This window comes from Thunnus thynnus, chromosome 13, assembly GCF_963924715.1.
Source record: "Thunnus thynnus chromosome 13, fThuThy2.1, whole genome shotgun sequence".
NCBI classification, from domain to species: domain Eukaryota; kingdom Metazoa; phylum Chordata; class Actinopteri; order Scombriformes; family Scombridae; genus Thunnus; species Thunnus thynnus.
Window position 1 is genome coordinate 4,298,895 of NC_089529.1, and position 14,330 is coordinate 4,313,224.

Here is a 14,330-nt window from a genome sequence, read left to right on the forward strand (position 1 = left end):
TTCTTATCACAAAATGAAACAAGTGCTGAATATTCTGTGGAGTACCTCTCTTATCTCTAACCACAAGATTGATGAGATGATCAGAGAGAAGTGGCTGGGTGCTACTGGGGGGGGGCAGAGAATAACCGTGGGGCAAAGCTCCCGTCTAACGGCCAGTTGACCGTTTAAACAAATCTAAAGGTCGGGTCAGCACATACCCGACCAGAGTGGACTGTGGACTGGAGGGAAAGCACCAGACTGAAATTCTTTACAGTCCCAGACTAGCAGCAGATATCAAATGGGTGACAAATATCCCATAATTGGATCATTCATCACCGGCGAACACATCTGTTTTGAGTAATGGGAAAACTAATCAGCAAAAATGATACAGAGACGACTCCACGCCGGGCACCAGGAAGATTTATGCTAGAGCGATTCAGGACTCAAGCCTGTACCTATTGATTGTTTAGTCTAAATGCTTTTTCGTTTAATCAAAAGAAAGAGTCAAAATGGTACTATGCCAGCTGGGTGATGAACAGGTATGATCGAATGCCCCGGGGGGTGGAGGGGCGGGATGCGGGGGGGGCACAGAGGGTTTATTTTTTTTTGCTGGAGAGAGAGAGGAGAGAGTCTTTTCCACACTCTTTTCTTCCTGAGTCCCACTTTATATGCCAAAGTTCATCAGGGTTCAGTGGAGCTTCAAATCCAGCTTTGAGTGGTTAGTGTTCAAAAGGATTGCGTCACAAGTGCGAGGGACACTTATCCAGTAAATCCTGTCTGAGTAGAAAGTACAGTTCATAGGGACTTAGGCTAGATGTCATACAGGCTGGATACATATGTTCCTCCACCCTGGGGGGGGGGAGAGAGATTTTCACTTGGCTACAGGTGTCTGGGGTCTGTCCTCCCTGCTAGATGGTCAACCTACAGTACAAAATGGAAAGGGAGGACTGTGTGCAGGCAAGAGGGAAAAAAAAAGAAAAAAAAAAAAGGTCCAGTTCCATTAATATAGTTAGAGCATGCAAAGGGGATAAACAGTGAAATCCTCTGAGCAACACCCCACAGAAAGGACTTTCTCTGCTGCAATTTGAATGTCACTTAATTATTCATCACTGGAAGTGACTTTTTTCCAAGGTACCTACACTCTCATCTTCTATCTATATCCTGTGTATTCTCTATAAACCCCTTTACTGTTAACACTCTCTGTTCATATGTATGTCAATACTAGCAAAGAAATAATGCAAATATATTTTAGTAATTTCTGGGAAAAATAGCAGGTAACACTTTACTTTAAGTCCCCTATTTTAAGATTTCATAAGCAGGGTACAAACACATTAGATAAATGCTTTCTAACACAGTATAATGTAGTTAGAAGCAGAATATAAGGACATTTTTAAGTGTTTATTATTATTAATTTATTATTAATGTTCAGTATATGCTGTCATTCATTATACACTGGCTCCTACTTATGGGTTATGGTTGTTAGTTATACTTACACTTATGTCTGCTAACAACTACATTATAGTGTGTTATAAGCATTTACACCTGCTAATACATGCTAAATACTGGGACTTAAAGTAGAGTTTTACCAAACAGCCTATTTCTGAATCAATAAGATAATAATGTAATACTTTACCTGACATTATATGTGACTGTACCTGCACTGCTACCCTAGAATACTCCCTTTACAACATTACAACATACCACTCATTGATTGTGGTTACTTTGATGTGCTGGAGAGAATTCCAGCATTAACTGCATTTAGTGAAATACAATGTAAATTATATATTACATAATATATATATTCAGCAAATAAAGATGTCTGACTACTGTAATCTAATCTTACTGCTAATCTTTGGAACAATGTAATAGGAATACTGTGATACCCCTATGATACTATAAAGTTCATTAAAGTTCACTGTAAAATCCCTGTCAAGCCCCTATAGGAACACTTTAGTCATTTCTGTGAGGCTGTATCACTGTGTGACTCCACCCATCTCTGTGATTGTTATTATAATGACTCAGTGTTTTGTCGGCCAGTTCTTGCTCCGTTCTTCCAACACTGAAAGCACCTAAAGTGCTCCCAAAGTCTACAGATTGTAATCTGTGATGTCATATTGATGCATAGCCTGAAGCGGCTCCATTAACGGCCTGGGAGACTGACTTTGTGGACTCATACAATGTCTGCCTGTACTTTTACATCTACGGAGGAAATTTAGATGATAGTAAGGCTATTAGTTCTGTTCCAGAAAACATAGCCTTATGCCTGTCCAAAAATCATCCACTTTACATTCACCTTGTACTTCTCTTCTAACTCATTGTATGTGAGCAGTATACTGGTGTAAAATCATAGAGGAGGACATATTTCTCATTTCTGGCTATGGATAATAAAAACTGCACTGGTCCAGAGGAGTAACACATTCTCTTACTGAAATGCAGCTGCATAAAATAATAATTGAATTATATTATAATTCGATACATTATTCAGGGAAATCCTCTTCACTTCTGAGTCAGGGTGAGCTACATAGCAGAGCCCTGGACTGGAACTGGTAGTGATCCAGTGTTTTTCTTAATGACAATTCAGTGCAGCATCCAGCGTGCTGCCAAAAACATGGAAGTGAACCCCAGGTCCTTCAGCTAAAGGCTGATCTCTGAACTCTCTACACCACCCTGCTGCCCTAAGTGCATCCCTCATAAGTACAGCTGTGTGCTGTCGTAGGACGAGACGACGTTCTCACCATGCAGCCATACAGTGTAATGGGCACTGCAAACTGATACCTGATTGACCGATGGACACATGACTACAATGTAAACATAAAGTGGACGAGCAAGTCAGCCCGTGGATACTAGATACTACACTCTATTATCTGGATGATATTCAGTTATGGGCTTTGTTTTTATCATATCAACACTATCAGAGCTAATAAGAGGGACTGCTATTGATACTGCAAATTTTACAAATATAACACTAGCAAAACATGATGGACGTCATCGCAATTAACTCAACTGTCAAAAAAGGAATAAGACAAATACTTATCAAGATATTGTTCCAGATAACAATTATATATATATATATATACACACACACACATGCATATACATGCACATACATATATATATATAAAAAATATAGTGATTCTAACAAAATATAACATATAACTTGATATATGAAATTGATATATCAATACAAAGTGCAAAGTAAATACAAAGACGTTCTCTTTCATAATATTTAGTGTTATATTATATTATACTATATACACTATATACTATATTTGGCCTCATAAATTGTAATAGTGGTGCCACATCTCTGCTTCGACACTATACTGTAAAGCTAGTTGTTAGTTTGTTGTTAGCTTAGCTGCGGCGGTAACATCACTCTGATCCGGTGGCCACTTTCTTTTCCAGACTCGGATTCAACGGTGCAATATTGTACCTCCTGTCATGAAACTAGTTTTCTTCCAAATATATTGATGTAAGTGTTGAGTAGTATGATATTTAATGTCTGCTTTTCTCTACTGCTTGCGTAACGTGTTAGAGTGTTGGGAAAGCTGCATTTTACCGTCATTGAAGGCGCTGCTACTGAAAATGAGGAAATGTAGTCTAAAGCAGATCTCCAAGACAGATGACGCATTTTGTGTCACCTGGTTTTGCTTTAACAAGTTCTATTCAAGTGTCCCAGTAAGTCATGACAGTGTGACAGTGAACCAGCATGTGCAACACCAGGACTCTGAAACTGAGGCAGCTAAATGGAATTCAGCCATCATTAATGTTATCATTTACACCTGTGCTTTTCCTACTGTGACATGTCCAAATGTCTTCTGGGCAGAAAGACTATTGTCAGTAATCGGCATCCACACCTGACCTCAGTTCAAGTATATTTCTGTCATGTGGGGAAACGCTGGTGTTAAATGAGCACTTCAGGAACCCACCAGGAAAGTAGGATAACTTAGTTTTATAGACTTAACATCATTAAATGCTATGTAATCATACCGAACATATTCACATCGTAGGCTTTTAGCTGCTGGCGTTAATCAATATGACTTACAATAACAGAAAAAGTTATCAACATTAAACTCCTGGACCTGTGACCACGTCTCTACTATCCATTTGAAACCACCTGCTGATAAGCCATAGTGGGCTTATAGAGTACAGTCTGCTCTGTGGTCAAAAAAAAAAAAGGTGAATTTCACTTCAGCTGAAACTCACTTTAGCCTAAACCCTCTACAGAAGAACATTTGGAGGCGACTGCCATTGGTTTGCTGTCCCTTTAAATAACTTTAAGACCCTTTTTCTCTTCTCAACCTCCCTCCCCTGAGGTTTATCACTGTGACTCTTCTCTCTTCCATCTTTCCCCCTCTCTCTCTCTCTCTCTCTCACACACACACACACTCACACACACACGAATGCCTGTATGTGTGGCTGGCAACTACAAAGCAGTTAGCCAAGCATCTCTTGGCTCTGTGCAGAGAGAATAAGACACTCTCATTACTGCCCTTAAAAAGCTCTTGCCCTCACAAAATCCACTATGGACCCAGACACCGGTGCAGAAAGTCACAGGAAAGATTCAAGGAGTGAAAGGCTACTTTTTTTCCCTTACAACTCAATTCTGTGTGGTGTGTGTGTGTGTGTGTGTGAGTGTGTTTGTGTGTGTGTGCATGTCTGTGGTTGATGGCTTTCTGCCCCCCCCTCCCTCCCCGTTCCCCTTTCCTGTTCCTCTTTAATGTCACAGGGCTGGCTCATATGACCTTGAGCAGCAGCGTTGGCACGGCAAGAGCGAGAGCTGCCTCGCCTGCGGGCGCCCTTGAACTGGATCTGCAAGACAAAAAAAAAAAAAAAAAAAAAAAACCTTCACGCGGCCTGATAGACATCTCAGCCCTCCTCCTACTCCCCCCCCCCTCACCTATCCTCCCTCTTTCTCCTCAGCTCTTTTATTCAATCTACGCCACTCCTTATCTGTTCCCCCTGGTGGGAAGAGATTTATCAGGATGCTGTATCTTTAACCTCTCTATCAGACGGAGATAGAAACAGAATTTCAAAATGTCTGACCGGCCTGCGCGGATTTATTTTTAAACCCCCGCCTCCTCCTCCTTCATGCGCAAGCCCTGTGCCATTTCAGGAAAGGGGATGGGGGGGGTTGCTTTATGGAATACACCTGTGTGATGAGATGGCCATCCACTCCAGAGGTGTTTACGTACAAGGAAATTCCAGACTGTGTTTCCTCCCCGCTCTGCTCTGAGCCATTGGCACAGTGACCTGTAGCTTCAAAACAAATATCCCTGCCTCTGTTCCAAAGATGAGCCTCTGGCTTACCAGCCTATCAAGGTTCTCTGATTTTGAGAGGGGGTGGTGTCTCAGAGCCAATGTTTTGACAGGTTGATGACGGCCTGCTGGGTCCCGACGAAGACCTCTGATTTTCCAGAGTAAACACCGCGGAGTGCAGAGTCCAAAGTCTGGCTCTGCACTGTCAAACTCTGCTCTTGCATGGGCATAGCCTACTGTAAAAGTACAAAGAAGGGTTTTTATCAGCATGCAAATATTGCAGCACCCTTCCAGCGACTGCAACTCAGGGCACCAAGGTTCAAGTAATACAGTAAATATTTGCATTGCTCTGTTAGAAGCAATGTGTTCAATCCTGGGTGTTTGAAAATTCATAGAAGACCTTTTCTTTTGAACATAACACACACACATACAGTGTGTGTGCAGAGGATGGTATTGGAGGTTTGAACACTCAGAGACTGGCCTAGCCCTCCTACTGCTTCTCTTCATGCCTGACCTTTCAAAACTGTAATGTTATCACATGTCATACGCAGGCCTGCTGGAAACCATCTGCTAAAGGCGCTGTGGTGGCTCCCTATCACCAAAAAAAACAAAAAAACAACACAACACTGGCTCGAGTGGCCAAGTACTGGTTCTGACTGGTTTACTGCTCAGCATGTCTCACCTTCACACACACACACACACGCACGCACACACACACACAGAGAAAAACAGACGGTCCCACACATACGCCCCCTCAGAGGCTGTTGTTGAGCGACATGAGCCATGAGCAGTCTCCTCAATTAGCGTTAAGGGGCTTTCGCACAGAGACATGAAGTTCTGGGGCTAAGAATAACATTAGACAGGTCTGCTGCCCGGCAGTGGCAGGGCTCGGGAGCTGTGGCACCGAGGAGAGCCGGGTGTGTGTACTAACCGGAGACTTGCTGCTAATCCGATCCCCCGCCATGTTTAGCCCCACCCCGGGATATTATGTTAGGTTTGTTAGTGTGACAGAGGGCTGGATGATACGGCCAAAAATGTGATGTTTTATATATTGATTGATGTCAATAATTATCATGATATATATTTAATGATAATAATAATAATAATAATAATAATAATAATAATAATAATAATAATAATAATAATAATAATAATAAGGTTTAATTTACAGTTTTAAAAGTATTCTCCTTAGGGCAGAACTCTAAAGAAACCAGAAGGTTAATTATGGTTTATGATATATAATTATTTATTTTCAGAGCAAATAGGTGACAAACATTCAACAGAGCCAACATGGCTAAATACTGAATAAATAAAATCAAATCATAAATATGTAAACAACTGATGTGATTCCAGTCACATCAAATGTCTTGTTTCAAATGTCAAACATTTTACAGTTAGCATACTGAACACTGATTAAAGAAAATGAAATTCAAACTTCGATGTTGAGGATGATTATGCGACTGTAAATTCATTGAATATTTCACAGTCTTGGCGACGTCACACGTTTTTTACAAGAAATTAAGAAATTAATCTGTCGACTGTCTCGGGCTTTTTATTTTCTCATAATAAATGGAAAGAAAAACACAGCTGGGGCAGGGCATTATTAGTCCTGCCCTCAGTAAAGTTTGTCGAGGTAAATTTGGCAAAGGTCGTCTGTTGTTGGTGCGAGCTAACAGATTAGCATGCTAGCCACAGGCTTGTTTGCCCAGCGTTATCTATCACCCTCCCCCGCGTTCTCCGCCTGGCAACGCCGGTGTGTAGTCAGGATCTCGCCGACTTCCCAAACAAACCGCCTCCTGCCACCCTCTTTGGTCATTATGAGCAGTCTGGCTGGCTCGTTACCTCTTCGGAACAATTTCTTTGTCTTTGGCGACAGTTTCCTCGCGCTCACTTTCGCTCATTTTCTTCTGAGTAGGCTACAACACACAGGTGGTCATTCTGAGTTGTTGTGAGCAGGAGGCGCCGGAAACATACCTCAACCATTTGTTTCTCTGCTAGTGTTGTAGGTAGAGGAAAACAGACTCAAAAATAACTGTATTGAAAACAAATCTCATGAATTCATCATCGTTATCGTAGAAGATTTTATGGTGAAAATGATAGAGATCGTTTTATCGCCCGGCGCTAACTCACACGCTAATGAAGCATGTGTTCATTTGCTGTGCTCATCAAAAACTCAAATGTAGTTTTCATATCAGGGAGATGGGTGTGTTGAAATATTAAAAAGGCCCACTATAGACCCCCGCCCCCCCACCCTCTTTGCCAAAAAAGCCAAAAAGCAGCCTGGGTTGTGGAGGCACCAGAGTGTCCTGGGAGATTCATTACAGGCAGATTTGTTCCACATAGTGAAATATGAGTGAGCTCTACTGCCTGAAAATTGCATTGCTCCATAAGCAGACCCCGATGCAAGAATAAGCCTCGATTTTCAGTTCTAAAGGTCTTAGCTCAGTACAACAGCCACAGCAATTATTTGTGAGGAGGAGATCAAACCCGGTGTTTATCCCGCTTTGTCTGAGACACACTAGGACGACACAAAGGATGTGAAACAACGAGCGACGGCACAGGCTCCTGTGAAATCAATATCAAAAAAATATATATGGTGACTGTGGATAATTTCTTCCCTGCGACTCCGGGGGCGATTTGCCAAAAAATCAACATGAGCATAATTCACCCGCCAGTAAGTCTTGTTCTAACATAACATCAATGATCAGTCTGCTTTATTAGGCTTCCTTTGGAAAAGAACACAGGAATGAGTTAAATAAAATCTTATCAAAACCTGCCCCATATTTTGGTCAGAAAAAAAAAAAAAAAAATCTCATGTGGGCTCATGTAAGCAAATTATCTATTCACATGTCTGGCTTTGGCACAGATGATATGCAAAGAGGTCATTGCAGCTGAATAAGCATCTGTATTGCTCATTTCTAAACCACAGTTGAACTTGGTACAGTAAATAACCTGACCTGAATAAAGTCGAGCAAATCTGGGAGGAAGCGGTCTATATTTAGCAAACAGCAACCCGTGTGTCAGAGGAAGAGAAATGTGAAAAGATCCTTTACTTAAAAGCGTGTGTGACTTTGGCTTTGAGCTTGTCAGGTCTGACTGCAGTAATCAAAACGCTATTACTGGAGACTGAGAGGGGAAGAGAGGAACTTATAGGAGGTGGCAGTGCTTCAGAGACTCCTGCGCTACTGTAAGGCTTATATGTGAGTGTCTGTGTGTTTTTTTTTTTTTTTTTTTTTTGAAGTGTGGGGCTGGGGAGTGAGGAGAGACCTCAGTGCTCAGCTTGGGGCGTATAATCTATGGTTCATTTGCAGCTTTTCTCCCCAGTATGACAAGCCGTTTACAAGACGTAGCCTCTGCCGCTGACCCAGTTCTGAGTGGCTGCGTCTCGCGACAAGCCCTGCCTCCCCATCAGGCCCTGCTCCTCGTCTAACTGACGATAACACCGCCACCCTCTGCCTCCGTGAACTGTGGGAAAAAAAAATAGGTCGCCCTGACCCACTTTTCTTCTTATTTTTTTTTTTTCTCCCCTCCCTAAGATCGTGCAAGGAGTTCTGCAGAGCATGATCGAGGGAGACAGTAAAAGGGAGAGAGAGAGAGAGAGAGAGAGACGAAGGAAGAAAAGAAGTTTAAAAAAAAAAAAAAAAAAAAAAAAAAGGCAGGCAGGCTCGGAGACTTCTCTAAGATGAGTCCCTGCATTTTAGAGATGGGTTCCTTTGGCCTTTGGAATAGTGGCGACCCTTATCAGCTGGCCTGCTGTATGCTTGGCAAAAAACCCTCCCACGCCTTAATACAACAACTGCTCCTGAGGTTAAACACCATCTACAGGCCTGACCGGCCCACCATTATCTCATCTCTTACTCAGAATGCTAAATGGGATCCTCTGCCTTATTTAAACACAGACGTACACACTGCTTTTTGCAGTCATTTAACACCCATGAAGGTATGACATGTCATCCAGCCTGAAAAATTATGAGCTTTTCCTGGCTAGGGGGGAGATATTACGGGTGCGAGCTGAGCCGGGGGGGAGCTGCCCTAATGCCTGGTAGCATGACACCGGTCTCTCTTTGAATGCCTGTGTGCGGGTTAGGACAGCTCATGATAGATCTCAGATCACGCACGGTGTCTCTCATGCAAACCCTTCCCCTCATTAAGCCGCGTCCGTTCATGCATCGCTTTTGTAAATCCCTCCATACATTGGCCGCGGCTCTCCTCCTCGGCGCGGCGCATTCCTCTGACGACAGCTGAGAGTTCCATTCATTTATAAAAACAGATAGTTTGTTCCCGCCGCGCCGTTTGTTAGTGTTGGATTCCTCTTTCAAGCCGTTGTGAAATAGCTAATCAAGTACACCTTTGACTGCTAATTTAAATATTAATACGCCAGCCAAAAATCATCACTCTTCACTCAATGGTGCCTCGGTGTCGCCTAGCAACCTTTGTTTAGCTTCTGTTGGAGAGCTATATTTGTGGGTGAGAGTGACATTTAATTATTACCTTTTAAAAACCTTTTACCTTTAAAAGAGTCTTACTGAACTGAGCAATTCTACTTCAGGTGCACAGTGTGCTACCTCTTTCTTTCTTTGTAGTGAGCCACTTGTCACTGTACATTATAGTGATTTTCTTCTAAAACCACAGCATGACTCGTGTAAGCAAATTTAAAAATGTGACACAGATCTTTTATAGATCCCTGTGATCACGCGGAATTTGATAATAAAATGGAATCAACTGTAAAAGGAGGATTATTGTGGATGCAATTTATAAAAAATCATGTTTTGCTTAACATTAGAAGACACACTGAGCTGAATGAACACAAGAAAACTATGCTGAGCGTCTCTACTGTTTTGGTGTCATTTACGGGTGTGCTGCCTCTGTCCTCTGCTGTCTGTGTTGGAGTTTCACCGAGGGCGGGGCTCAGCTCCTCCACACACACACAAACACACACACACACACACACACACACACACACACACACACACACTCAGAGTGGACAGCAGAGACACAGTGGACACAGTGAACCAGGTGAAGTGAAAGATAAAGTTTAACTCCAGTCAACAACAACTACATTCGTTACTGACAGTGCAATAAGTTTCACGAGTAAAAAGCTAATAAGTTTATCAAAACATGTGTTCAACAAGCAGAAACATGTAGGAGAGTGATGTTTTCATCTGTTTTGTCTGCAGGAAATTCTTATGAAGAAGCTCAAATGAAAGCTGGATGTAGCCTGTTAAGATTAGTTTGCTACAAATCTTAAAATGTAGCAAATTCCTGTAAACTTAGCTGCTGTCTGAGACGGCAGCCCCACCTCTCAAACCAGTCCCCACTTCCCAAACCAGTCCCCCCCTCCCAAACCAGTCCCTCCCTCCCAAACCAGTCCCCCCTTCCCAAACCAGTCCCCACCTCCCAAACCAGTCCCTCCCTCCCAAACCAGTCCCCCCTTCCCAAACCAGTCCCCCCTTCCCAATCCAGTCCCCACCTCCCAAACCAGTCCCTCCCTCCCAAACCAGTCCCCCCTTCCCAAACCAGTCCCTCCATCCCAAACCACTCCCCACCTACCAAACCAGTCCCCACCTCCTAAACCAGTCCCATCCCTCCCAAACCAGTCCCCCCCCCCTCTCAAACCAGTCCCTCCCTCCCAGGAGAGACTAGTTTGGGAGGGGGGGGACTGATGTCTGTGTTCTTTCTAAACTTCATAACTTCATATTATTGAGTTTATACAGTGACTTTACTGTTGCTGCTCTAGAAACAATATTTAGATATATTTTAAATATAAATCAATTCTAATCCTGTTCTGTTTTTTTAAATAAGAATTTTTTAAAAAAAAATCCTACTTATTTAGCAATGAAAAATACCCAGTAAAAACACAGATAAAGAAGCGGACTGATAAGAGCATGGGATAAGATAAAAATCCTACCATGCCCATCTCTGCAGCTGGTTAGAGGCTACACCCTGACTGTGGGAGGATGAGCAAATCACTGTTCAAATCTCTTCACTATAAGCCTCGTTTTACCACTCTTATTTTGTCATCATTATTTTTTACGGTGCGCGGCGCCATCACTCACAAAAATGTGAAGGATTACTTCAGGCCATAGTGCTCACATATCTGTTTCACTTCTTCATGCTAATGTCTGACTGTACTGCAGCGCTTCCTTTGATTAAAAACATAAAGCAATGTTGTGCTGCATCATTACAAATTCATCGATATGTTTCAGTCAATGTAGGATTACATTTTTGGATACTTTCTTACTGAATTGTTGACATTTTATTCATCCGCTACAGAATTTAGAAGAATGAAAACAGAAAACATTGAATTTTGGGCCCCACTCTTAGTGTCAAACAGCTCTCTGAACATTAGCATGCCTTCTGTTAGCACCCCAGTGTCACACAGTTTGCCTATACAAGAACATTAGCCCCACCAGATGCTAGTGACTACATGTGTTTGCGTGTGTACTCATTTGCATCAGCCACAGTTTGACACTCTACTTTAAAAAACCAGAGGAGGGTTGACCTGCCGCTAAACTCTCACCAGCCTGGTGCTAAGCCCCTGCGTGCTAATGGTGACCTAGTGCACACAGACATGTTGGTGCCTCTGAGACGAGTCATGAAGCCCACTGCTCCACTTTCCTCCGCTGCCAGACACGCTTTCAAAATACGGCCCGAGCTCTGCTGTATCATACTTTTTAAAAAGGTGTAAAGTGCAGCAAATATGACCAGAGAGAGAGAGAAAGAGAGGAAGAGAGAGAGAGAGAAAATGGCCGTTGGAAAAAAGTAGAATAGGGTGTCAGGTCTCTTTATTCAGCGAGGGGCTGGTGGAGGTTCTAGTTCCAGTTAAGGGGGTGGATGTAGGTCAAGCCCTGCCTCCTCATAAGCACCAAGGTCAACGCTGAATGGAAGGGAAGGTGGCTTAGAGAGAAAGAGGCCCTGGATAAAACCACATTCGTCTGGCTCTTGTGCCAGCACCAGCCCCAGACGTGTAAACACAGTTACACAAGCACACACAGCTCCCTCTGTGCTAAGCCTAGGTGTGTGTGTGTGTGTACGTGTGTGTGGGAGTGTGTGCAAAAAAAAAAAAACAAAACAAACGGTTACACACACACACATGTTACACAAGCTGTAGCTTCCATTACCTTTTATAACCCAAACAAGGCTTAATTTAAAATGACACATGGGTTAGCGACACTTACAGTTATACAAGAGGAGCTCCTGCGATGGGCTGAGGCTGAAAAATTCACATTGGAAATCCAAATTATATAAGCTACAGGTTCTTAGCTCCTTTGTGTGCGTGAGATAAAGGTGTATTCATGCGGGCGGCAATTGATGTCTGATTTTAAATGTCACATCCTGGCGGGTGATCACCTTTATTTAAGTTCTGACTAACAAGACGACTCTGCACATAATCAAGAAGGGAGAGCGCTAAAGATGCCAGAGTTTCCCACTGCGGTCATCCATGATAAGTAAATAAAAATAAAATAAACAAGTACTAAATTACAAGTTTTATATATATGAGAACAACATTCTTTGTATGTAATAGATGCAGAAGCATATGCTCATCTGGATCACTCACCATTATCCACCCTGACAAATTGTGACCTATAGCAACTACTGGCAACCATCTTGTATAGTGCTGTACTGCTTCCAAAAAATGATTAGTTTTTATTAAAGCTGAAGAATACGGCATGTCTCGGCATGTATCTAATAACGCTACGGTGACGTGAGAAGCACAGCGATGGAGAATTAGTGACACTTGGCTCCGTGGAGAGAAAATAAAGGAGTAGATTTCAGGGGAAAAACCTGTTTGGAAATAAGTCTTGTTCGTATAGTTTTGTGAGACCCTGAATGCAGCATAAATGCCCTTCATGTCAGATGCAATGTTACATTTGTATAAAGAGGTTGTACGGCTTAACAAATTCATCTGATTAATATTCTTATTATTATTATTATTATCTCAAGTAAAGAATTCACAGTAGTTGCACTGATGACATTAAGGGTCAGTTTATATTTGACGAAGCAACCTTTAATTCAGTTATGTTATATTTTGCATTTCAGCCTCACATTAAATGTAGTAAATTCAATAGATTATTCTGTTATTCTCACAGGCTTCTGTTAACTCTTGAATGGACCAGAAAAATATTTTTTTTATCATTTCTAAGAAGGCATGTTTAAGGTGTAGGGTGCCACTGCAAAACAACAACAACAAACAAACAAATAAAGTTATGTAACATGGGCCATGTTTACTGACTACGTAATGGCACTTGATCATAAATTCAGAAATGAAGTTCAAATGTATACAAAGTTGCTAATGATACATAAGGCAGCCTGGGATTTTCTGCCACATGTGCTATATGGAAACACTATCATAATAGATTCCAACTAGCCTGAAGGAAGCAGGAGGAAACAGTGCCTCCCTCTGATTGTTCAATTCTCCAACTACAGTGAGAAGGCAAAGTAAAACACAGTATTCTGAAAAAGTGATTGACTCCTACACTGATAGACTGCCGTTAATGCAGTTTTAACAAAGTGGGCCGGGGATCCTGATTTACCCAACCATATGGTAAACATATCCGGGGGGCAGAGATGTTAACATACTAGCATAAAAATACTCTGAAGCAGAGACAGTAGCGTGCTCCAAAAGAGAGAGAGAGAGAGAGAGAGAGAGAGAGAGACAGTGAGCCAGCGTGGTTTAAACAGCAGGGCAGCTGTATGGGGAGGGAGAGAGAGAGAGAGAGAGAGAGAGAGAGAGAGCGGAGGCAACTGCAATAACACAAATCCTGAGCAGCCAGCTCACTCTGGACATGAAACAACCTTTGCCTGACATACGCTGGTATCAGTGATTGAGAATTGAGAAGATGACTAAACCTGCTCGATTCGTCACAGCAGTGAAAGCCGGGTGGAAACTTGTGGCCTGCCGATCCCAAATTTAGATAAGGGCAGGGATCGTTGGACCCGCGCTGCTCCAACTGACACGACCTCGACCCTGTTTGACCTTGGGGAGTGATTACCCAATTGAATGACGGCCCCTGCAGCTGCATGCATGCCTGTGTCTCCACCCCCCCCCCCCCCCTCGCAACCCACCACCCCCTCATCCTTGTAGACATACAAGG

The 14,330-nt window shown here is 42.6% G+C and overlaps 2 protein-coding genes across 2 annotated transcripts in view; one reads left to right on the forward strand and one right to left on the reverse strand.

The window, feature by feature from the left end:
* The window catches only part of nrip1b (nuclear receptor interacting protein 1b), a 37,989-nt gene that overhangs the window by 16,038 nt on the left and 7,621 nt on the right, over positions 1-14,330 (reverse strand). The window lies entirely within an intron of this gene.
* The window catches only part of samsn1b (SAM domain, SH3 domain and nuclear localisation signals 1b), a 61,049-nt gene continuing 54,307 nt past the window's right edge, over positions 7,589-14,330 (forward strand). Inside the window, exon 1 of the mRNA XM_067607357.1 lies at positions 7,589-8,435. The gene's annotated coding sequence lies outside the window, so the exon portion shown is untranslated. The remainder of the gene's footprint in view (positions 8,436-14,330) is intronic.